Here is a 22,721-nt window from a genome sequence, read left to right as displayed (position 1 = left end):
CATTCATTACTTTTAGATCAACTTACTGTTTGAAGCTAAAGGAGAACCACCAGGACGGGAGCCTCTGTGGTTCCTGGGTGAGGGAGAGGGACTCCTCATGGACTGGCCTGTGACAAGAGTGAGAGACAGGGAACATATTGGGGTCGTGTTCTAGACAGTAACGTTCAGACAGCATCTTTTGCTTCAGTTCATTTACTTACTGTTTGAGACTCGAGGAGAACCACCAGAACGGGAGCCTCTTTGTATTGAAAGAACAACATCTTAAGCAACCAGTGGTCCCTGGACCGCACTTTGAGAACCACTGTGCCACTGTGCTAGACAATAAGGTTCAAACGGCATTCTTTCCTTCAATTCATTTAGGTCAACTTACTGTTTGAACTTCGAGAAGAACTACCAGGACGAGAGCCTCCTCTGTGGTTCCTGGAATGACTGGATGAGAGAGAGGGGGTCCTTATGGACTGGCCTGTGACAAGAGTGAGAGACAGGGAACATGTTGGGCTTGTGTGCTATACAGTAACGCTCAGACAGCATTCTTTGCTTCAGTTCATTTAGGCCAACATACTGTTTGAGGCTCTAGGAGGACCACCAGAATGGGAGTGGTTCCCGGAATGACTGGATGAGGGAGAGGGGCTCCTTACGGACTGGTCTGTGACAAGAGTGAGAGACAGGGAACATGTTGGGGTCGTGTGTTAGACAGAAAGTGGTGAAAGTGGACAGAAAGTAGATGGCACTTTATTCTTGAGTTCAATTCGGTTAACTTACTCCTTGGAGATGAAGGTGAGCTATCCTGCCAGGACTCACCCCCAACATCAGAATGATTGGAGGGGGAGGGGCTCCTCTGGGGGTGGGCTGTGACAAAGTGAGAGAACATGTTGAATTGAGTCATATATCCATACATTTCTTTTTTTAGTCCATTTAGGCAAACTTACTATGAATCTAGAGTTGGGGTATTATCCAAAGAGGTCTGGTCCTCAGATTGGTTTCTGACACTGGGTGTCTCTGTAACAAATATACATGATCATGCCAAAAAATGTTGAACTCTCTCCCTGCTAACTGATTTGGATTTCTTTTGACATTCTTAACTAGTCCACTTGACTTACCATTAATCATATTTGGTGGCTTTGGTGGCTTGCTGAGCAGTCCTGTGCTTTTGCCTACATAAAAACAGAGAAAGTATTCATGTCGCAAACAGTATTTGTTTGGCAAAGACATATTTAAGACTTTTTACATTAAACAACCCTGGCGATGTGCAAAAACAATAAAAAATTTAAGAAAGGTGCACAGGCTCACTTTTTTGGGTCTGGGTTCTTCATCTGAGAGTTCTGGTTCTAATGAATTACAACAAAAGTTAATTTACATTCCAGGAATACAAATGTTTCAACATTTGGAATGTGATGGATTACAAACAGCTGTAAGTATGCTTGCCTTCAATACAATCAGAAAATTGCTTTCTTTTTATTGCCCTTTTCCCCAGTTCTGGAGGGTCTTCTGAATCTGTCTGTGCTGACGATGTATAATTAAACTCAGTGCACTCCTTTTCACTTTCTGTAAAAAAGTCAGAAGTTGCAAAGTCATGTAAACCAACCGACATGTGTTATTTGGAATTTTTCTTTATAGCAGTGTGAAAAATTACATGGATGTAAACTAGCCCAAAATCTCAAATTTGACCACGTCATGAAAAATCGATGTTTTCACCTGCCGTGTCTCGCCTTAAGCATCACATACCTGAAGTAAATTTTATCTTTATGAGGGGAAAGTCCAGCCAGTCTCCAGCTGGATTCGTTTTGTTTTTCCAGGCCGACGCCCGTCCCTTTTTTGGCCATCTGAGGACTTTCCTTTCTTCGTCAATCCAATTTATTGGCAGCACCCCTTCAAAAACGTTATCGCCCTCCTGCCACACAGCCCTCGCAAACGCCATAATCTGAAACAAATAAAAGTAGAGTTATTATGCAACAGACTTATACTGAACACAATATAAAATAGTGCGCGACAGGATTCCTATATTATTTAGTGATGCGGACTAACATCCCCATCAGAACCATGCACACCCCCACCTTGACTAACTAATTTTCTGTGGGAAACACTGTACCTCATTGTTCAATTATGCAGAAGTGGAAAAATTGCATGCCCCCCTCTGTATGGGATGCACACAGCTTTCCTCTTTAGGTCACTGGATTGAAGGATTTTTGTCCTTGCCAATGTGGTATGTGGTATTGCCAATAAATGCTATATCTATCAGCTTTGATTCACATGGCGTTATGAAAAGGTTTGACGTGTGCTTTTCAGGAATAAATCTGCAATTGAAATTTCCATTTTCTCCAACTTCTTCTATGATGGCCACACTCTTGTCCCCTAGGACGAAGCAGGCATCTTTGGGCCTCACTGAAACGGTAAGTCTTTCTTTGGCCTGTTTTGATTTTGCCCCCTGCAGATCCTGTCTCTCTGCCAGTCGCTTTGCCACTTGCGTCAGCGGATCATGACTTGTTCTGACCATTTTCTTGATGGTTTGCATGAAATTCTCAAATGGAAAGGCAGAAATCTCATTCAAAGAGCAACTGAAATGTGCAACATCCTCATGAATGTGCTTTAACGCATGCACATTGTAGACTGTGAATCTGTCTCCATAGATATCTTGACAACTGTTAACAAAATAGGTCAGCAGGTCAGCTGCATATTGGAGTAGAGTGTTCCTCCTGTTGGCATCGGTGGTAAGCAGGATGGACATTCCCACTGTCAGACAGAGAAAATGATCGTACACATCTTGATCAACCAGTCCATCAAGGACCACAGGTCCCGTGTAAAGAAGGAACTGGCGGAACTCTGTCGCCTTCCATCGATCCAACTCGGTGACTGCCCTGGGCTTCCTTGCCACCTCACTTGGCATTTCATTTCTTAGCCCTACAAGTCTTGTAGACAATTCAGATCTCTGCCTGGTAGATAGTTTCCGGGGGTTGGTCACACGGCAGAGAAAATGCAGAATTCGCCTTACAACACCAAGGCACACAAGGTGCATATAATCGAGGACGAATGACGTCACACATGGTACTCCTGCTCTTAACAGTGGGGTCTCTCCATTTTGGTGTCCTTTGTAGGCTACCTGGCAGAACTTTTCATCTGTCCTACTAGGGAATTTTTCTTTTGAGTTGAACACCACTCTTCCTTTCCATTCACCCAGCTCCTCACACCTCTCACAGCTATTATAGCCTGTATGATAGTTGATGTTTTTAAGAAAAGCCCTTGCTGGGGCATCACAGATGAAGGCTTTGACCGTAATTTTCACAATTGCCCCGTTATATTGAAAGCCACTAGTTGAGAGATTATTGATGTCTTCCACCAAGTCTTTTAAGTACTCTTGTAGAGGCTCAGGCTTGGATGTGCCACTGTAAAGTGCGACTATGAATGGCTCTGATTCCTCTGCCTTTGCCAGGATGGGCCAGAACTGAGTCCCACTTGACTTTAAAATTGGCACACCATCCACATTTATGCACAAGGAAATTCGGTCTATACAGGCAGGAGACTGTTGAAGTGCTCTTTGTGTGCCTCTCTCTAAACCATAGTAAATGTAGCGGCCATTACATCGCTCCTGCAAGCTCACTACTTTTGGAGTTGACAGAAGGTTCCTCGAGTCCCTTGGCAAATCTTCATGTCCATGTCGTTGTAGAATGTGCAACAGCTCATTTACTGACTTATGGGTAAGTTTGTTAGCCAATGCCCAATCTGCCAAGTCACTCCCCACGTTGCCTCTGTTTCGTTTTCAGATTCAAGCCACACAGCCTCTCTGTCACATCCCTCGTCATCACTGCCACTAGCCGTATCAATGTTGCTGATGTCATCATCGTGAGTGGACTCTGACTCCATTGAGTTCTCTTCATCCTCAGTAGCCCACTGCTTTATGGTTGACTCAACCCTTCTCCAGTTCCTGAGGTAGAGCGAATCCATGGTTTTTAGACCACAAACTGAAACAAGAAACAAATCATACAATGTAGTATTGTGTTTTTGAGGTTTGCATGCTTTGGTCATGTCCAGTAAGATGCAGTGCAGCATGGGAAATTACTAAAAAGAATCTCCGGCAAAGTAGTAGGGTCACTTATTTCACAAATTCCAGATGGTGTTTTGGATCACCAACAAAATGTCTGAAAAATTATATTTCCTAATGTTTGACTAGCTACCTACTTTTATCTGTGAATGATCAACTGTATTAAACTACATATTGCTTAATAAAATGAAGCAACTGTTAACATTATCTAACTGCTGGAATAACTTTGCAGTGTTTCCCACAGAATTTTCTAAAACTATGGGGGTTGGGTCATCATACTGTAATGTTTATACTTTATTTTACTGGCTACTTTAGGTAGGCTATATCATGTCTTTCGGGTTATGCTCTCTCACACAGCCATTATGAGCTTGGAGTATAGATTAAACTGTACAAAAATACTATCCTGTTGTTATTTGTTTCAAGAGGGGAATTTGGAGTTCTCAAGGAATGACCTTTTTAATCCTCTAGCTAATTAACAACCTCAATATAAAACATGCTAATTAACGTCAAAGATTGTAGTGGAAGACTATACAAACACATCCACAACTTGCCATAGGCATATCTCTGGTTGTTGTTTCTGTTCCACGACATATTGTATGTCATGTTTGGTGTGGGATTAAGAGAGGGATAATTTTAGTAATTTGAAAATTATTTAATTTATCTTCAGTGTACTGGCCAATCAGATTTGTCTTGACGCGATTACAATTCAGCATACACTCACAATCACACACAACGACCAGTGTTGGGGGTAACAAAGTAACATTACTGCAAATGTATTGTAATTTAGTTACTTTATTTAAGTAACTAAGTAGGTAGCGCATTATAATTCAAATTTCAGTAACTTGTTACAGTTACTGAAGAACTGTAACGTCCATTCCGGTGTTACTCACATATCTCTCATATAATGACTTATAGGGAGGGAAAGTAATCACATCGCCACCTACTGGTTGCGTTCCTAGAGTTTAGCGGAGTGGATGGGATTTTTTTTTTTTTTAGAAAAAATATATCTCGGTGCACATTGGGAACTTAATTTAATGCCTTCTATTTGCTATGCACTGGGGTCACCTCTATTGCTTCTTGTGGTCATACCTTATTTTTAGGATCAGTTGAATTGTTTTGAGGTTTTTTTTGTAACATGGTGATAACAAACTACAGTTGCATGCGATGTCACCACTAGGGCGCTTCATCTCAAACTGATCAAAACGGGCAATTGGCTTGACTGGCTTAACATATTTTTTGTAATAACAGAGCGCAATGTAGTGTTGTGCTCCTACTCACATGAAGAGCTGGCAGTAAGTGTTAAGTGTCAATGCTATCCAGGCTAATAAACAAACCATGCTACCGTGAGTAACGTGGAAGGGTAAAGTCACGTGACTACTTTTGTAGTCCGTTTATGATGACCTATTATGTAAGGGATACCAGAGGCCGTCTACGGAGAGCCTCCCCACTCTCTATTAATCCCATACAAACCGAATTTGGCTGCAGTTCACCAGAGTTCACCTAGATGGCGATCGCGGGCGAGTCCAAAATACATGGGGTCCTATGGAGCTACATGGCTACATTTATTGTTTTCACCTATTTAACAACTGAAACCCTCAGATTTTATTTTATTTTTCGCAAAATGGATATGGATTATCAATCAAAAGTGAAATAATCCAGGAGTCATGTCCTTTCGTTTTCTTACAGGTTGGGTCGTTGTTGCCCATAACACGCTAGCATTGATGCTATGCTATGCTATGATCATGCTAATGAATGACGTCATTGACACGTTTGAAAGGCTTTTTAGAACAATTAAGTGACTGTAAAAAATATAATACTCAACCAAGTGTATTGTCTTTGCCTCCCCTTTCGAATACAATATTCAAATTACTTGAAAAAAAATGATATCCCGAGAAAAGTGGATTTTGAGGGGTACAGCTCCTCTGGTATCCCCAGAGAATGTCTAATAAGGGGAGAACCTTCACTCTCGGAACTCTTCCGGTGTGGTACTGCATCTAGGGGCGCTCGCGGGCGAGTCCAGAATGAATGGAGGTCTATGGAGCTGTTCCCCTCAAAATCTAATTAAAGGAGAATTCCGGTGTGATATTGACCTAAAGTGTGTTGAAACATGATACCGAGTGTGAACATATGTCTCATAGCCCATCTCAGCTTGTCCCCTGCACTCCAAAATCTGGCGCTTGTTAGCCGATGCTACCAACAGCTTTTTCAATTGTGGTGCTTCGGCATCGGGCTAGCCATGCAAATAAATCACTGTTTTACACCATTTACGAAGCTCAATGTATCTCCACACTTCATTGGTAGACTACAGAAGGCCCTGACATTTAAAACGAGACATTGAGAACTTTTAAAAAGCACTGGTAGTTTACTTACAAGACGATTTATACAGACAGTATCTTCACGAAGTTTAGCATTTGCAGCCATCTTGAATTTAGTCACGATAAGTAGAGCGACGAGTAAGAATGAACAGGTATGATAAGGGATCAGATTCCAAAAATAATTCCGTGGAAATGCATGGATTCCAGTTGCTGCTACTGTAAGAAACTGGAATCCATGCATTTCCACTGAATTATTTTTGGAATAGTGTAAAACAGTGATTTATTTGCATGGCTAGCCCGATGCCGAACAATTGACAACAACAACAGCACCACAATTGAAAAAGCTGTTGGTAGCATCGGCTAACTAGCGCCAGATTTTGGAGTGCAGGGGACAAGCCGAGATGGGCTATGAGACATACGTTCACACTCGGTATCATGTTTCAACACACTTTAGGTCAATATCACACCGGAATTCTCCTTTAAAATATTTATTAACCACCTACTGTCCGGTTCGGCCCCTCAGATCCTCCAGCCTGGGACTTTTAGTTGTTCAGGAAAGTAAACTGTCAACTAGGGGTAGGGTTGCAAAGGGGCGGAAAATTTCCGGTAAATTTTCGGAAACTTTCCGGTAACTTACCATGGGAAGTTAAGCTGGGGAATTTTGGAAATATTCCAAATTGGAAACTTTAATGGAATTAAAGGAAATTATAGGAATTAATTGGAATTTACGGGAATTTTGGGTAATTCATACAAACTGTTTCATATACAAACATTAACATTTTGTTTCGTAATAAGCAATATGATTTGTATGTTCGTATTTTCGCTTAGCTTAGCATACAAAGCTAGCTAGCATGCTAGCGGGAATCCCATTCTCTGCCTATTGTTTACTAGCGTGCTAAACTAGCAACACTGGACTGCCCAAGATACACCACACCACTCAACAACAAAAATTGGTTGAAACCTTTTTTTCCCATGCACATGAACGCACCATAGGTTTCCTTTATGTCTAGCCTATGCTGATTGCTGTGTGCATGTGATTGACTGATGTGCAGGGTAGAAATTCGACTGAAATTGCATTAAATCAGGTTGTTTTAACTAATATTATGCTCAAGATGGGGTTTTGTCCACTACATTTAAGTTCCCTGTTATAGACTAACTTGCCATATTAAAAATTCCCAGTTTATTCTCATTAATTCACGTTTATTCCTGTTAATTCCCATATATTCCCGTTAATTCCTATGGAAAGTTTCCAACTTTGAAAAATTCCCGGAATTTTGCAACCCTAACTAGGGGTGACTGATCATTTGCAGCTAGAGCACCTAAGCTTTAGAACAGCCTCTCTTATACAGTAACATCAAATCTGCACCATCAGTGGCTGTTTTCAAATCTACTCTAAAGACCCACTTATATACAATTGCTTTCCTTAAATAATGAATGATTCCACTCATGTCTCTGCTAATTATCATTATTATAATTTCTGTTTGTTTATTTTGTCTTGGGTAGGGCCTACTGTACTGAATATTTTTCCTTTTGTTTCTTATATTGAGTTAAGTTTGTGTTTGGTAGTTTGTCCTTTTATTTATTACTGTTTTATCATTATTATTATTATCATCATTACTATTGTTTTGTTTTTTGTTTTGTTTGTTTGTTTGTCTGTAAAGCACTTTGTGCTTTGTGCTTGAAAAGTGCTAAATATTTTATTATTATTATTATTATTATTATTATTATTATTATTATTAGCCTAATGAAACTCTCCTGAACGCGCATCTCGTCGGACCTCTCCGGAATAAGTCCCGCCTCCGAAACATCCGGATCCACCCAACTTCCGGTTGTCGAATGTCTATGGGAAATAACATGGCGTTTTGAAAAATCGTACCTGTCAAATTGTAGGTGGCAAAGTAGAAAAAGCTGGTGGCCCGATTGGCCTACATACTTCTGCCATCTAGTTTCCACTGGATTTTTTGATTGTCAGTGCCGTTAAAGTAGTAAACGATTATTAATGCTAACCGGGAGCTAGTTCCGATGTATGCGGGCGGAGGAGGGTGTTAGATCTCGCTCACAACCAGTCACAACCAGTGATGCCAGTAACGCGTAACGCGTTAGTCTATTTTGACCACTTTTTTCGGTAACGAGGAATCTAACGCGCTACTATTTCCAAACCAGTAATCAGATTAAAGTTACTTATGCAAGTCACTGTGGGTTACTATTTTTGTCATTTTCCCTAACAAGATATATCTTGACGTCTCGGGAATTAATGTCATGTAGCCTATGCTCACGTTTTCAGCATGAGGACAACTCACGTGTAATAGCCTACCATGCAGCAACACACACCTAAACAACAATGGAGGGAGGAGAGAGATGCGCATTTTAGCTATACAGTCATTATTAGGGCCCGATCACCGACGGTGCGGCCTTGCGCACCGAGAGGTGCAAAGCCCTATTGTTTTTGGAAAGATTATTATTATTATTATTATTATTATTATTTTTAGTTCACCTTTTTGCTATTTTTGAGGTGGTTAACATGGATGAAAAGTCTTGGAATTTGGCACACACATCTGGTATCACACTGGCTACACAGGCATAAAGGCTTGGCCCCGGGCGTGGCCCAGGGACTCAGTAGCGCCCCCTTAGGTGATTGATCCAGTGGTTGGCACATACTTTCAGCTAGACACACCAAATTTGGTAGGTGTGTGTATCTCCCCAAGATGAATAACTTTCGTATGTACAATGCATTAGCCACGCCCAACAGGAAGTGAGATATTTGGGATTTTGTGTGGACTAAAATGCGATGAATTGTGATGCCAAAAGAGGTGTTTCCCATCAGTGAAAACGCATGAAATTTGGCACACATGTCAAGAGGTACCGTGAATACACAGGGGAAAAGCCTTGGCACCGGGCGTTGCCCAGGAACTCCATAGCGCCCCCTTATGTCACTTTGACTTGTGGTTGGCATATAGTTTTAGATACACACACCAAATTTGGTGGGTGTATGTAACTCCCAAAAACAAACAACTTTTTTATTAACATGCCATTAGCCACGCCCACAGGAAGTGAGGTAATTGAGATTTTGTGCGTTGTGGACATGATCAATTTTAACGTACTCCTCCTAGACGGTTCATGTCAAAGTTGGTATACATGACACCGAGATGTTCCTGATTATAAATTGTGAAGCCTTTTTTTGATATGTTGTAATTTGACGAAATGGCGAAATTATTAATTTTAATACCCTTCCACATAAGCAATAAATGTGTCATAATTCACCATGCATGGCTTGAAATGTTTTAAATTTCACAGGTCATTGAAGACCATGTTAATGATAATATTTACATGCCCATAATTCATGTTTGGCATAGCGCCACCAACTGGCAACAGAAAGAATGACAATTACACTGATGTCACATGATCAATTTTAACATACTGCTTCTAGACGGTTTGTCAGATTCATGAGAAATTTGGAAAACATTATGCCAAGATGTCGCTGATGTTAAATTGTGAAGGGATTTTTGATATGTTATATATTTGATATGATTTTAATATCTCACCACATAAAGAGGAAATGTGTCATAAATCACAGTTCATTGAATGAATGGTCTGAAACTTCTCAGGTTAATAGATATCATGATTATGATGATATTCAGACACCCAATGGACCTGCCTGGCATAGCGCCACCACCTGGCCAAGCAGGAAATGTGCCAGAAATGGACAATGCCTTAAGTGATTGATCTGAAACTTTATAAAATATCAGATATCATTATTGTGATGATATTCACATTCGTAATTCACAGGCCTAGCATAGCGCCACCATCTGGCCAAGCAGGAAATGTGCCAGAAATGCTCTATGCTTGAATAAATGGTCTGAAACTTCTCATGTTAATAGATATTATAATTATGATGATATCCAGACACCCAATGGGCCTGCCTGGCATAGCGCCACCACCTGGTCAAGCAGGAAATGTGCCAGAAAATGGACAATGCCTTAAGTGATTGATCTGAAAGTTTACAAAAAATGTGGATATCATTATTGTGATGATATTCACATGTGTAATTTCCATGCCTAACATAGCGCCACCATCTGGCCAACCAAAAAGTGTATCAGAAATGTTCTTTGCTTAAAAGTGGCAGAAAATCAAATACAAAAACAAATAGCACACGCATCAAATATGTACATTTCACAAACGCACCACGTCGGTGCTTTGTTGGATTCCGACATGTCACGGGTTGCGGCCCGCAGGTGCTCGGGCCTGCCATTGCCGCTTGCGGCTATATTTTTGAATTTGTGTAAGCTAAACATGACAGCATTAAGGTACTGTACGTTGTACACTCTGTGCTGGCGACAAAGTGCTGTCTAGGTAGACATCCCAAGTCAACCGAAGTTCTGGACTAGAGTATTCCACTCTAGTCCTATGGGTGACGTCAAGCGACTTTAACGCGCCCGCAAAGCATTCCGGGAAGGCAGCGCTGCATTTGAAATAATGTCGCGCGTCAAAAAGCTGGCCGATGCCCATCTTTATGCAAATTAATCCGTTGAACGCGAGGTGACTATCCAATGAAAGCACGAGGTTGTAGGTCCTTTGTTCTACCACAACAGTGCCTGTGAAACTAGTAGTCCATAAAACAAACAAAACTAGGATTTGGATGAATATATTGACTGTTGGTGTTTCTGGTGAGGATTTGAGATTGCATTGAGTAGTTTAAATAAAACAAGATTTCGAAATGGCTTGCATAGTTTGTTTAGGCAATTACTGTGTTGTATACTGTTAAGTACATGCCTAAAATTGTGGTCAATTTGTGGAAAGATATGTTAAAACAAACTGAATATGAGCTGCTAACTGACATTTTAAACTAAACGCCCACACACGACTGAACGAGGGGAGGCAGCGCGACCCCATGCGTATGTCGTGTCGTGCAAGTGGATCGGTACCGTGAGACTTGAAATCGCGTGTGCATCTGAGTTTAGGGCGCACACGACGGAGAGGGAGAGAGAGAGTGGTGGTGCGTGTGTGCCTGAAGCGCATCCAACACAACTGGCCTGTTTTGCTAAAATCAACCAATCAGTTTTGAGTGTAGGTGGGCTTTTATCTCTTTTCTCCCGAACTAAGTTAATCAATTCAGTGTATCTAGGAACAAGAGCGTTATGGCAGAGTCAGTGCCCCCCAAAAAGGAACATTTAAGACCCATTTCACATCTGACTACACGAAAGTGTACCCTTGTCTCAGAGTAAAACATAATGATAGTCTTGCACACTGCACTGTTTTTAACAGTGACTTTAGCATTGCCCTTGGCGGGTTAAATGGTTGCAAAAGACTTGTTGAGGTGAGTTTAACAAGTGTCATTTAATTTGCATATTATTCAGGCCTATACTAGATGGCTAGTTGCCAAGGCTACATGAAAAGCCCAAACTACCAAAATCTACATATTTTATTAGCACAATTTCTATCTATAGGCCTTCCTTATTTGGTGTACTGACTAGACTAGACATGTCAGTTATATTACTGACATAACATCTGAATTTCAGTATCTAAGCAGACTAAAGGGATACCTCCCTGAAATTACTTGTTTCAGTATGGGATGTCTGCTATACATTGTTGACATTACTGTTAAAATGCACTTCCAATAAAGGGAGTATTGGCAAAACCGGTTGTCATTTTTATGTTGAGGCGGCGGGGGTGTTGTTGGCAGCTGCTGAAAGTAACTAATAAAGTAATTTGTAATCTAACTTAGTTACTTTTAAAATCAAGTAATCAGTAAAGTAACTAAGTTACTTTTTAAAGGAGTAATCAGTAATCAGTAATCAGATTACTTTTTCAAGGTAACTGTGGCAACACTGGTCACAACCTAACGTGATGGTCATTTTCATGTGTGATTCACGCGTGATTTCAGTGGTCTATAAAAGTAAATCGTTTGCAAGGTTCAGCATCTTTTCAACACGACTTAACTTTGGTTTGACTGTGCTGAGAGTTTGTTGACTGTTATTGAGATATTTGAAAAAGAAAGAAATCGCCGACAAAGACATAAAAGACTAGCCTAGAAATCTAGACGCACCCTAGCGGCGGCAAATTAATTTGCTCAGCCTGTACGTCTAGTATCAAACCATAGGGATTTCTATTGGCTGACGCCGTGGACGTCATCCAATCACAGCGCTCTATTTCGTTAGAGAGTCTTAAGGCGGGCTTAACAGGATAACGACAGTCCTGCGACGGTGAACAAGGAAGGTGGCTATGGCGAACAAAGAGCGGTTGTTTGAATCGGCGTTGGCGTCAACTTTGGAGGAGTTGGACTTTTTATTTTTTTTTAAAGTTGAGCAACACAATGCACTTAAGTCATTCCTTTCGAAGAAGGATGTATTTGCCGTTTTTGTCGACTGGATACGGATATGGTTGTAGCGCTGGCCTATTGCATGCCTAGGCAGTTTGAAAGACAATTCTCTGCCCGCCCCTTCGATTAAGTGAGGTGAATGGTTCGATTCCAGACTATACATTTCAATGATAGGATGGCCCGCCAGGCTAATAAAAGACATGACGAGACGAGATTTTTTTTTTCACGAAAAACAGATGATAAGCAGACTATAGGAATCAGAGGCAGAGTCGTATTGAGTCGATAGCTTTATTTTGCATGACCTTGATCAGAACAGTAACATTTTCAGAACGTATTAACCTATCAAACATGACGATTTCATGCAGGGTTAGTGCCACCTCCGTAGACAGGCCCTGGTGCCACAAACTCCATTTCGGTGAAAATAAACTATGAAACATTGCCGTTGCTAGGCAACCTTGACTCGGGGAGTCGCGGCGTCCGAAGCGTGCGTTAGCTTAGTGCTTCTTACTGATATATTTCTACTCTAATGGCACCGACAGTCAAAAAATCCAGTGGAAACAAGATGGCAAAAGTGTGTAGGCCAATCGGCCCACCATTTTTTTCTACTTCGCCACCTACAGATGTCTGACAGGTATGATATTTCGAAACGCCATGTTATTTCCCATAGACATTCGACGCCCGGAAGTTGGGTGGATCCGGATGTTTCGGAGGCGGGACTTATTCCGGAGAGGTCTATTGGTTGGAACACTTGACTAACACAAGAGTTGTTGTTAGCAACTGTTTTTGTGTGCAGATCTCAGAGCCTAGGCTGCCTACAAAGACACGTTTTTTTTACGGCCTGCTTATGGGGCGGGCAACTTGCGGATCTTTAGGAAAGATTAGATGAATGTGATAATTTATGTTTGGGCCTGCAATCACTGATAGAACCTTTAAACTGAGAGGGTTAAAGCGGAGGATATTTGCTTTAAATTAACTGTCACGTTGCATCCGAGCTGTACAAACGTTCAGAACATAGCAACATTGTACCCAGCTAACACAGTTACGTCGCCGTTACGTGGCGGTTACGTAACTTTATTACCAAACATACGTTGCCGCCACGTAAGTTCTAACGTTGCCGATACGTGCGGGTGAAAGACGCGATTACGTTGCCGCAACATATCTTGGCAACGTTTCTCGCACGTAACCTCCACGTAACACTACGTCGCCACAACATTACTTGCGTTACCAAGTGGCAAAGTTAGCAAAATTACCAAGCCACTACGTTGCGGCAACGTAATTTGTTTACTTAATGGCAACTTCCTGTAGGCAACGTTGTGGCAACGTCGCTCACAGTACCAAGAGGCAACGTTATCAAAATTACCAAGCCACTACGTTGCGGCAACGTAATTTGTTTACTTAATGGCAACTTCCTGTAGGCAACGTTGTGGCAACGTCACTTACACTACCAAGAGGCAACGTTATCAAAATTACCATGCCACTACGTTGCGGCAACGTAATTTGTTTACTTAATGGCAACTTCCTGTAGGCAACGTTGTGGCAACGTTGCCAGAAAGTAATGTCGCCATGACCAAATGGCAACTTATAGGCAACGTTGCCATTTGGTCGTGTGTTAGCTGGGTAGCACCAATGTTTACCTTGTCTTAGCTGAATTACTGAAGCTAAGCAGGTGTGGGCCTGGTTAGTATTTGGATGGGAGACCTCCTTGGAAAACTAGGTTGCTGCTGGAAGTGGTGTTGGTGGGTGGCCAGTAGGTGGCACTCTTCCCTATGGCCAAAAAAAGATTGATCCCAATAGACCGCTGAAGTTCGCCTACAAAAAAGAACCAAAACGGCCATCTTTGCCCATATAAGGAGATCCGGTTGACTACCTATGGCAAGTTGCATTGCAAGTTAGCTCTGGGGTAGCAATTCATCTAAGTGTGCCGCTTTCACGTACCGGAGATCACAGTATCCACTCGAAGGCAAAAGTGTGTTCAGGAAAACGTCTGCATTTCAGACTTTTTCCATCCCCGCGAGAGTTTAACAGGTGCGATAATTCAAAATCCCCATGTTGTTTTCCCATAGGAAAAATCGCCTACCGGATGTCAAAGATTTTTTGTAGGCGAACTTCAGAGGTCTATGCCCCAGTGCCGTGACAGGGGACCACTGCACTGTAGGAGATGCCGTCCTTCGGATGAGATGTTAAACCGAGATCCTTCCTGACTCACTGTGGTCATTAAAGATCCCATGGCACTTATCGCAAAGAGTAGGGGGTTTAGGTGTCCTGGCTAAATTCCCAACCTGGCTCATTCAATTCTGGCCCCCTAATCATCCCCCACTGTAATTGGCTCATTCACTCCCTCACTCTCCACCTCAAGCTGGTGTGTGGTGAGCGTTCTGGCGCATAATGGCTGCCATGCATCACCCAGGTGGGTGCTACACATTGGTGGTGGTTACTAGTGAGGTCCCCCCATCCATGTGACGCGCTTTGAGTATCAAGAAAGCGCTATATAAAATGTAATGTGTTGTTGTTGTTATTATTACCTATTAGGGGTGTAACGGTACACAGAAGTTACGGTTCGGTTCATACCTCGGTTCGGACATCACGGTTCGGTATGAGTTCGGTACAATGGAGGGAAAAGCAAAACAAAAATGCAGAAAGCATTTTTTTTGTACATGTCTCAGGCTGTACCACCTAGTGTCATACAGTCTCTTCCCTGAGCTATCTGCAACAGCCTGAAGTGTGTAAGATGTAGGCTAAACAGTACAATAAGTACCCAGACTCCATCTGTAACGTGCAAATTACATAGAAAAATGATTTTTAAAAATCCACTTAAGCAAGACCTTCAACATCTGTGTTTAGTTGTATATGGAAGGGTCTACAATTTGCCTCAATATTTTTTTTTATTGTGTGTAAAGTAATAATATAGCCTACTATGTGTAAAAATATCACACTTTTTTGCCTTTTTTTAAAAAACGAAATTGCTCCTTTCATTTAATAAACAGACTACAACTAGAAGTCACGTGACTTTGCCCTTTGACGTTAACTCACCATAGCATGGTTTGTTTATTAGCCTGGTTAGCGTTGTCACTTTATTTTACTGTCTATGCACTTAACACTACCAGCTCCTCATGTGGGAAGTTACAAGTTACCCCAACATAAAGGTAATTACCACGCGATTTACATGGCTTTCTGTCATTACGAAATCATTTAATTTAAGGCATAGTTTTTGGCCCTATTTGTATGTGTATCCAAAGGCTGCTGATGCGCAGGGTACATTTTTTCCCCTCGTTGCAGTGATTGGTAGCCTACATCATCTGGGTGATGGCTTCGAATATGTGTAGCATTTTTTCCACTCACATACCCAACAACTGCTGAACAACGCCGACACACAGTTTCATCTTATCCAGCACTCTTTCGCCTGTACTAACATTACTGTAACTGAAGTTCTCAAACTTGCGATATTAAAGAGACCAGCGGATCCTCTAACTCTTGTGGGTCTAACCTTAGTGCTGCTAATGACTGACGGACTCGACCGACTACCTGACAAAAAAAACATATGCGCCAATCAGAGCTTCAGAGCTAAGGCGAGGCTACAGATTAGCGTTAGGTGTCGCTAAAGAACTCCCGTAACTCTCGCTACTTAACAGTAATTGCGCATGACATTAATTAATGCGCACATTAATTAATGCGCATGTATTTTTATACCGTGTATTCTCCGTGTAAATTCATGGACAGAACCGTGACGCCCGTACCGTTTCGGTTCAATACGAATACATGAACCGTTACACCCCTATTACCTATGGATATGACAGAGGTGTTTTTTAGCTAGTTGGATAGCAGTAGGCTAAGTAAAATATCGATGTTTCAAAGATAAGGTTCATCAGAATCCTGATATGTCCGCTTGACAACGGAAGAGATGGAACTAACGACTGGACTTTGGGCTGCCGGTGTTGTGCCCCTTCTGGTTTTTCCACCTACTGGTTTCCGAGCTGTTTCCGAGCCTGTCCAGATGTCATGTATTAGCCTCGTGAGACCATCCTGATCTCGCGAGCTTCAGGGTTTCACTCGCAGATCAGTCTGGATACTTTCCGTTAAAGAAAATTTGGAGCAGTTCACCAAACGAACGTCCAATCAGCGTTGGCTTTGAGGCGGGTTGAGGTGTGACGCAACGAACAACATGACGGCATCCACAGAGATGAGCATAGCTATCGCGCAAGTTTTATTCAAATTAGAAAGTATTCCTGGGTAAACTGTGAAGCTATGAGTCTCAGCCATGCAGCTGGGAGGAATGAACGACACAGACATCCTCCACGGCTGATTCCAGTTCATAATGGAGGAATATACTATCTTCAGAAGTGTAGGGCCTACCGTGAAAACTTGATGGGAATTGTCGTTGATTAGGTTCATAAATGGTAAGTTAAAACATCTTAACGTTTGTCACGTTACCTAACTTAATTGTATGTTAAACGGCATTAGAAGAATACTTTGTTCATCTAATTGGTTGATTTGGCCCGTCGATAACCAACAAAGGTGGTGATAGACAGATGGTTTATCCAATCAGCTAACCAGTATGTCCGCCCCTTCCCAAAAGTTCTTCAATGAAAAGTTCCCAGATGGATATGCGGAGCAAATCCATCTGGCGGAGTCAGGTTAGTCATGTATACCTATCAACAGCAACTGACTGCTACCCACGTCGACAGATTCGCTACATATTCATAAACATTTTACTGGCCTTTGCATGTCGCACCTCAATAAAAACTGAACTGAACTGAATACCTGAGCACTACATTACTATAACATTTTCCAGCGGGGAAAATGCTTTTTTAAAGTAACCTAATTTCGATTCTCTGTGTCGCGCTGGATTCGAACCCTCATCAGCAAAAGTATCACCATGCGAGACCGCCTCGCTCTCCACTAAACTATCAGCATCTACATAATTTCCAGAACATACCGCTGTGTTCACTCAGTAGGCCATGATTCACCGTTTATCTGAATATTTTGAAACAACTGGTTACCTTGATTTAGGCTTCAAAAACATAACTGTATCATGCACTCTACCTTCTGTTACACCTCTGCGCTATCCATGTGCAAGGATTTGTCATAAAATCTACCAGGCAACGCACGGATCATGAAACAATGGGTCTAAAACAACTGGTTACCCTGCCCTGGAAACGCATGATCTCGCTCTCAAACAGCTAGGTTGCAATAGCCTACGTTCCTTGGATTCATACACAGTTCACGGGCCTTTGCGTGTCGCACCTCAATATAAACTGTACTGAACTGAACATCTGAGCACTACATCACTATAACATTATCCAGCGGGAAAAATGTTTTATTAAAAAAGTAACCTAATTTCGATGATCTGTCGCGCTAGATTCGAACCCTCCTCAGCAAAAGTAACACCATGCGAGATCGTCTCGCTCTCCACTACACTACCAACCGCTACCAACAACTACAAAACTTTTAGGACATGACGTTATTTTCACTCAGTAGGCCATGATTTACCGTTCATCTGAATATTTTGAAACAACTGGTTACCTTGATTTAGGCTTTAAAAACATAACTGTATCATGCACTCTACCTTCTGTTACACCTCTATTCATGTGCAAGGATTGGTCATACATTCTGCCAGGCAGCGCACGGATCATGAAACAATGGGCCTAAAACAACTGGTTACCCTGGACTGAAAACGCATGATCTCGCTGTCAAACACTCAACAGCTGTAGCTGGATATGCGCAAGCAGCTTGTGGGGATCATCTGTAGCCTAATTGAGGCAAGGTAACCAGTTTCATCCCAATTTAGAACAAGCTGCTTGTGATAACAGGGATATGAGGTTAACCTTTTAAAATTAAAAACCTGAAATGAAAAGCATTGTAGGGGTTGCAAATACTTATCTTCCGTTGTAAACATAACGTTGTAGGATAGCATAGGCTATAACTTTGGAAACGAGACGCCATGGCCATAGAAATCTGCTTGTCCTAAACCAAAGGAACTGGCTATTGTAGCTGTTTTTCACAGTCTCGAATTCATGCGTTTCCAGGCCAGGGTAACCAGTTGTTTCAGACCCATTGTTTCAGAATCCATATGCTGCCTGGTAGAATTTTTGACAGATCATTGCACACAGATGGCGCAGCGGTGTAGCAGAGTGCACGATATGTTTTAAACCTAAATTAAGGTAACCAGTTGTTTCGGAATATTCAGACAAACAGTGATGTATGACCAGGGTTGGGTAGTAACGGATTACATGTAATCTGGATTACGTAATCAGATTACAAAAATCAAGTAACTATAATCAGCCCAGATTACAATAAAACAATTGTGTAATCAGATTACAGTTACATTGTTGGGGATTACCTGATTACATTTTATCATGCAAGCAATGCAACTTTTTAATGATAGCCTCTATTATCTTTTAATTCGACAAGCTTCTGGCTTGCCAGTTCGATCCCCGACCAGTAGAAAAAATGTGGGCAGGGGAAGTGGTTGAGCACTGCTCTCCCATGCCCACATCCACGGCTGAAGTGCCCTTGAGTAAGGCACCTAACCCCTCATTGATCCCCGAGCGCCGTTGTAGCAGACAGCTCACTGCTCCAGGTTGGTGTGTGCTTCACCTCACTGTGTGCTCATTGTGTGCTCATTGTGTGCTTCACCTCACTGTGTGTTCACTGTGCTTCACTAATTTGCGGATTGGGAGACCAAATTTCCCTCACAGGATCAAAAGAGTATCTATATTTACTTACTAACTTATTTACTATTGGGGCAGGTCTCTCGGCACACTGCCTGATCTTTTCCTCCTAATCTTAATGTAGCCTCTTGTTTTAGTGTTACCGTTTACTTTGAGAAAGTCACCAGGTCCCACTGGTTGAAAAACATCCCAAAGGAATAATTTTCTCACCCCCACAATTGAAATGGACATGGTGTCATTCAATCTCAGGCCATGTCCCTGGGTCAAAAAAATCCAGCGAAAGCTAAATTCATTGTCCAGGTGTGCCCTTATAAAGGTTAAGCTGAGTTGTGCATGTTTGGAGAATAGTGATCCATGATCACATCCATGATGACTAAGTGATCAATTTTGGGATGGGGAAAATTTCAACCACCAAAATACCACCCCCAAAGTGGAGAATAGCAATAGAAATGTATTAGTTTTGGGTGTTTTTCAGACAATGGGACCTGGTGACCTCAAAGTAAATAGTAACACTAAAACAAGGGGCTACATTAAGATTTCTGGAGGAAAAGATCAGTTAATACACAGAGGAATGCTTTACTCAAAGCAAAGAGATTTCTTAGATGTAATGAAATAATAAACAGAAAAATAGAATGAGAATTCTTTCATCAATTCAGTGGTGGTGTCTTTTACTTAAGGGACATATTTATTGAAGTAATCTAAAAGTAATCCTAAAGTAATCAGATTACGTTACATGTTTTTGGTAATCCTGATTACGTTACTGATTACAAAAATTGCCATGTAATTTGTAGTCAGTAATGGATTACATTTCAAAGTAATCTGACCCAACCCTGTGTATGACCTGATAGAAAGTAGTTAAACGACTATCGACACAGTGTTGATAGTGTAGTGGGGAACGGTGTGGTTACGCATGTAATTTGTTTTCCTGAAGAGAGTTCGAATCTAGATCATGGTCATGGTCATTAGGCGACTTCTAAAAAATATTTTTCTCGCTGGAGAATGTTATAGTGCTCAGCTGTTCAGTTTAGTACAGATTATATTAAGGTGCGACACGCAAAGGCCAGTGTAGGCCTATGCATCCAAGGAACGTAGACTATTGCAGCCTAGCTGTTTGAGAGCGAGATCATGCGTTTTCAGTCCAGGGTAACCAGTTGTTTTAGACCCATTGTTTCATAATCCGTGCGTTGCCTGGTAGAATTTATGACAAATCCTTGCACATGGATAGCGCAGAGGTGTAACAGAAGGTAGAGTGCATGATACAGTTATGTTTTTGAAGCCTAAATCAAGGTAACCAGTTGTTTCAAAATATTCAGATAAACGGTGAATCATGGCCTACTGAGTGAACACAGCGTTATGTTCTGGAAGTTATGTAGATGTTAGTAGTTTAGTGGAGAGCGAGGCGGTCTCGCATGGTGATACTTTTGCTGATGAGGGTTCGAATCCAGCGCGACACAGATAATCGAAATTAGGTTACTTTAAAAAAGAATTTTCCTCGCTGGAAAATGTTATAGTAGTGCTCAGGTATTCAGTTCAGTTCAGTGCAGTTTTTATTGAGGTGCGACATGCAAAGGCCAGTAAAATGTTTATGAATATGTAGCGAATCTGTCGACGTGGGTAGCAGTCAGTTGCTGTTGATAGGTGACCTGGTCCGTGTAACGCTTATCAGTTCAATTTTCTATTCCAAAACTTAAAAACGGAAATTGGAAAATGTGTTTCGATTTCCTAACATTGTGTTTTTTTGTTCGCCAGGTAAATACGCGAGTAAGATTTTGGAGTCGTTTTTTTTATTTTGAGCTTGATAGAAAATTGGATAATTGAAAAAATGGAAATTCGGAAAGGTTCTGTTCTGTATCTGCATGCGTCTCTAGGCTGCTGGCGAAGCCAACCCCCTACCAACCCTCGCCGCTATTCCCTGATTAGTGGCTGCGCGCAGAAAACGCAGACGAGTCGTTGCGTTTCCGTGGGCTTTAAAATGTGCGAATGTTTGGTATCTCAGCTCATGTATGTACATTTTGGCAGGCAGTTGTAAAAATGTAGGGGGGGGCGGGGCTGTGGTTGTACACATTCTGTGGTTGTGGAATCTACACGTTCGGTGGTTGTACCGCTGCATTAAAAATAAAAGTCACCACGTTACGTAGCTGGTCCAGTCAACAGAAAAGCTTGATGCTGAACCCTCGAGCAGTTAAGCTCTCCCTGCTGCCCAATACGCTCCAATATATGTGAGCCTAGCAGTACTAAATTAATTCATGATTTTCTCTCACTTAGGTCGTTTGTCCTAGGCTATACTGATGTTGTCACTCTGCTCTGCTTGTGAAGCTGACCCTAGGAGGATTCAATAGCGTGGACTCTGCATTACAATTTACAACAAGCAGAGGGGCATGACCACTGAGAAATGTAGACACTATGTGTTGTGGGACAGTTACACTCAAGCCTTATGTGCCTAGTTTCCCCCAGCATTTCATTTATATTCAACTCTGTAAGTTGGAGCTGAACTTTATCATTAAACTGTTGATGATCATGCAGTTTTGTGTAGCCTACATGACAATCAATGTTATATTTGCACCAACCCGGGACCTAGTCAATAAGAGATTGATGTTAGAAATGATTTACAAGAATATACAAATAATATCTTCCATAATAAGGTATGTTAGAGTACATACAACAGGTCAAAGCAAATGTAAATAAATAAATACCAACAGACAATAGGGTCAGGTCAAACCAAGTGTTTTTAATAGGACAAACATGAACCTATGTGTGACAGTGTGATGTTTGTGCAGGGGGCATAAACATCACACATGTTTTGAAACCTACTACTTAAAACTAAAACTAAAAATATTTAGGTAAATGCAGTACATTGTCACTTGTGTTTCAATACAGCGTCAATCAAAGCTGTGGGAAATTAACAGGACTGTGTGGAACATTATTGCATTAAAACCTCACAAGTATTAAAGTTATGGACAGTTTGCAGAAAAAAACAACAAACAGTGCTGCCTTTTAAGAACAGTAATAGGCCGCATATTGTTGCCCCCCCCCCCCCCCCCCCACACACACACACACAAATATTTAGGTAAATGTATTACTTACACCAAGTGTTTCAATACAGTGTCAAACAAAGCTGTGGGAAATTAACAGGACTGTGTGGAACATTGTTGCATTAAAACCTCACAATTCTCTTGCAAACAGATGTGACATAGTTCATGGAAAGTTTAAAGGTAATTCCTACTGAGTCTGTTTGTAATATCAATGTATGAAAGCAGGGCCTGTGTGAAAAAAACATTGTCCCCCATGACTGTGCTGTAGAAGATGTCTTCAAAGCTGGGATAAGCTGTTGAAAAGTGAATGTACAGCAGCTGCTGTAAATCTGCACTCCCATACAGAGGGTCATG

General features: G+C 41.6%; 1 long non-coding RNA gene across 1 annotated transcript in view; it reads right to left on the bottom strand.

Annotated features, from left to right (window-relative positions):
• Positions 1-1,431: 1,431 nt before the first annotated feature.
• LOC143141127 (uncharacterized) overlaps positions 1,432-22,721 on the bottom strand; it is a 27,503-nt gene continuing 6,213 nt past the window's right edge. Inside the window, exons 2-4 of the long non-coding RNA XR_012990739.1 lie at positions 2,090-3,956; positions 1,726-1,921; positions 1,432-1,545 (exon numbers count right to left, since the gene is read on the bottom strand). This is a non-coding gene — a long non-coding RNA (uncharacterized LOC143141127). The remainder of the gene's footprint in view (positions 1,546-1,725; positions 1,922-2,089; positions 3,957-22,721) is intronic.

Source organism: Alosa pseudoharengus, unplaced genomic scaffold (genome assembly GCF_046254945.1).
Source record: "Alosa pseudoharengus isolate Yale_2024_CS ecotype anadromous, Long Island Sound unplaced genomic scaffold, YU_APseudo_1.1 YU_APseudo_1.1_scf_23, whole genome shotgun sequence".
Classification (NCBI taxonomy): domain Eukaryota; kingdom Metazoa; phylum Chordata; class Actinopteri; order Clupeiformes; family Clupeidae; genus Alosa; species Alosa pseudoharengus.
Note: the sequence above shows the minus strand (reverse complement) of the source record. Positions and strands in the feature narration are given on the sequence as shown.